The sequence below is a fragment of the Ptychodera flava genome, unplaced genomic scaffold (genome assembly GCF_041260155.1).
Source record: "Ptychodera flava strain L36383 unplaced genomic scaffold, AS_Pfla_20210202 Scaffold_121__1_contigs__length_184365_pilon, whole genome shotgun sequence".
NCBI classification, from domain to species: Eukaryota; Metazoa; Hemichordata; class Enteropneusta; family Ptychoderidae; genus Ptychodera; species Ptychodera flava.
Genome location: NW_027248303.1, coordinates 79,861 through 83,853, shown reverse-complemented (window position 1 = coordinate 83,853; position 3,993 = coordinate 79,861).

Genomic DNA, 3,993 nt, shown 5'->3' with positions numbered 1-3,993 from the left:
GATGTTACTGAAATGACACGAATATTTGCTTCTAGATTTTTCCTCAAAAGTAGGTAGAGAAATTTACCAAGCATCCAATGCCTTGGTTCATATTTATTTTTCTGTGTGCAAATTTGTAGCTGAAACCATGACTTTAGAAAACGGAAATTCCAAAACTTTGTTGAGTTCTCAATGGGAAAAGTCACTGTCCTAAAATACTATTATGTCTTTTTTGCAAAACTTGATTGTACAAATTGAGACAAGACGGCACTCTACATTTGGTAAGGGACTTGATATAAACATATAACCATGATTAGGATATTCTATTAAATTGTGAATGCAATGTCTTACCAAGCATCAACTCCTGCCTCAGCTCTGTATATTCTTTCTGGTCGATATCCATGCTGATTCTCACGGTATAACCAGCCTTCTCTGCTTCAAGTCTTATGTCAGGTGATATCAGGAAACAAGTAAGAGCACTCTCAACAGTGCCATCATTGTATTTCTGCCAAAAATAATCTATATCATCTATTGTTAGAAAGCTCAGAACAAACAACAGGCAGCCAAAGGCAATTTTCTCCAGCACAGATCTTGATTCCTTAAATATCACACTTAACTGCTCTCTAGCTGCTTGATCTGCTCCTTCCATGATAAGTTTGCCCATCTTTTCAGCACGTTCTTCAGCTAATTTTTGAAGTTTCTCCTTTGCTTCCAGCCGTTGTTTGAGGTCTTTAAGTTGAAGTTGCACTTTTGCACGTCTTTCATCCTCTCTCTCTATTTCATCTATCACCACTCTTGTCTTCACTTTTAAAGCTGGAACGCAAACATTGTACAACGTTAGTTGATCACAAAATTTCAAAATTTATCCTTCACTAATGTAAGGCATTTATATCTTCATTTCCAGGAGGAGATTTGACAATTAGATTTCAATGACATTAACATACAATACACCATGTTCTTGTCCTTATTATCATAGGAAGCTAACTTTTACATATATCACCAAAATGTAAACATTGGTTATCTGGAAATCTTTAAAGAGTTATGTGTGTGAAAGTATTTACATAAGTATACTAGGCGAGCGGCCATTCAAGAAAAGTGGCTTAGTTTTTCGAGTTTAATGGACCCGCCGTACCCAAGCTATGCGATACCTCTCTTTTAAAGCTTATTTTGTCTACTTTTCGAAAATGCCTGCTGTACTGTCAAAATCTGGCAGCGTTACCATGGAAACGGGCCTTAAACAAAGTGCATTAAATTCAACGTTTTTAACCATGTCTGCTATTCTTGATGGAATGGATTTGGTTTGAGTTACCAATTCGCTTTTGTGTGTTATATTATCATCCATACTGTAAAACAGAGTATTAATTATGAAAAATGTTTGCATAATTACTATGTCACGTGACCTTAAAACTGTTAAAATTGATATTAAACTCTAAATACGCGTGCGTGAGAGCGATATCGTCTTTAAATATGTTGAAACTGACCCATTCTACAGCTTGCAGTTGTAATTACATCTTTATAGTTCTATATTTAACTTCTCGACACCGCATCTCATAACTTTCTGTCACGTGACCATTCATGCACCCAAATATTTAGTGCGCGTTTGCTTTGAAGATGCGCGCGTGCTGAACAGCTGAATCACACAGCCGGCTAATTCAGGCAAACACAGTCTCCTTTATTTTGCACGCTTTCAAGATTTGTCTCTAAAAATAAATACACTGTATCAAAGAACCTTTTGTTCTCGCTATTTTACGCGGGAAACCAGAGTATAAAAAGAGCAATTTTTCAGGTTGAGCCCAGTTGCAAGCTTGGCTTTTCAGGTGATACTTCGAGTTTCCCCTGTGCTGTACGCATCGACCCTTCTTTCTCGCGGGTATTTTACGCGGGAAACCAGAGCATAAAAGGAGCAATATTTCAGGTTGAGTCCAGTTGATAGTTGTCAGCTTGGCGTTTCAGGTGACGCTCTGTGCGCATCGAAACTGAATGCACTCTAAAATCTCCAAAGTTCACTTGACGATTTGACATTGCTTATCATAGACAACAGTCATGGCATCCAGCGAAAGTTTAGGGAGAGCCCCTTAAAACTTGCTCCAAAACGGCGTAGATTCTCTACTAACTTTGCACGGTGTGTGATTTCCAGCAAAGTCAAAATGAGAGTCTCAGTTTAGCAACACCAAAGGGAATAACTAGTTTCTTCCATGCTGCTGAGGTTAGGAGATGATGTGTTCATCCGCTTACGAGAAAAATTTCCAGACTTTAGTGAACCTCCAGATAATGCGGAAATAAGATATCATAGAAAATGTTTGCATTCGTATGTCAGCAAGAGAAATCTATTTTTCAAAAGTGTGCCGGGGAAGGTGAGCATGACGCACATGGTTCAGGGAACTTTTCTGATAAAATTTGCACTCCAGATATGTATCAGGCAGATGTAACAGATCAACAGTTGAAAGTACTGACTTTTCCAAATGTATAGTATGCCAAAAAGTATACCATAAAAAGGATAAAAAATTGCATAAAATAGAAACTTTTGAAAGGGGTAAAATCTGAAAAGAGCTGCAGAAAGTAGGGGCGATTTAAAAATGCTTCATAGAATTCAGCATGAAGATTTAATCGCAAAAGATGTCGTATATCATGTTGGGTGTCTGTCGACATATATCGTAAGAGAAACATCAAAGCATCTGTTGCATCGACGGATGCAGAGACAGATCATTATCAAACTGCCTTTGACATGTTAATCGGCGAAATTAACGAGGATCTTCTCATCAAAGGGAAGGCACTGCTACTTTCAAACCTTTTAGAAAGGTTTAAAGAGCTGTTGTCAAATGAAATGAATGCAGGCACTACACAAGTTCCAAATTACAAAATAGACTAACGAAACATTATGGTGACGCAATTGCCATTCAGTCCCAACAGGGGCAAGGGATGTCAAATATAGTAATTAGCAGCAAAATTACACTTGTGGATGCTATCAGAGCAGCGAATGAGTTAAAACGAGATTTAAAAAATGAAAATCCAAAGAAAGAAGTCATTCATTCATGGACGGAAGCCTAATAAATCCCACTTCTATTTTGTACGATGCAGCAACAATTTTGAGGGGTGAAATATCTGACATACAAATGTAATGAGTATCCCACTCCTGATGGTGTCAGTATACAAACTTCAATTAATCTCATACCAAAAAATCTATACCGTTTGATACTTTGGCTTATAGATAAAAAAGCATATGAGTCAGCAAACCCGATTACAAGACATCGGGTGATGTCAATAGAAAGTGCGTCTCAATTGCTGAATGTATTTTATTTGGAAATGGAATTAATCTCACTCCTCAACATGTGGGTCTTGCAGTACAACTCCACAATGATTTTGGATCTAAAGCATTAATTGATATTTTACATGCCTATGGGTTTTCAATTAGTTATGACGAACTTCGATGTTTCATGACAAGTGCAGCTGAGCAAGAGATAAACAGGATTAAAGAAGGTGTTTACGTTCCAAGTGAAATAATTCCCATTCAATCAGGTGGAAATTTAGTCCATGAAGGAGATGATAATATTGATATAAATGCAGAAACTATTGATGGAAAGAACACCTTTCACTCGATGGCCCGTGTTGTTTTTCAACAGCAATTTGTACCCCAAAATAAAGTATCTACTCCCATCAGTCGAGGCCAGTACAAATCCCTACATATGTCAGACGACATAACAAATCTTATGCAATGCGAAACATTCAGAAAACCAAACACTCGTCCTGAACCTCCACGGTATACGGACCCGGTCAAGAAAATCGCTTTATGCACAGTAAATACACCCGTTTCGGTACGTGACCTTTCCTGGCTTCTATTAAGATTTATTCCCAGAAATGTGTTACCTCTCCCCGTTGAACTTGATTTTAATGATAACCAAGTTGTGCCATTTTGGACTGGCTTTAATGCTATGATCAGTGAGAAAAAGAAAGCTTTACAGCAGTTGCTTACGCTCCTGTAATCGATTCAAAACCTGCAGATATGGCAACTGTTTA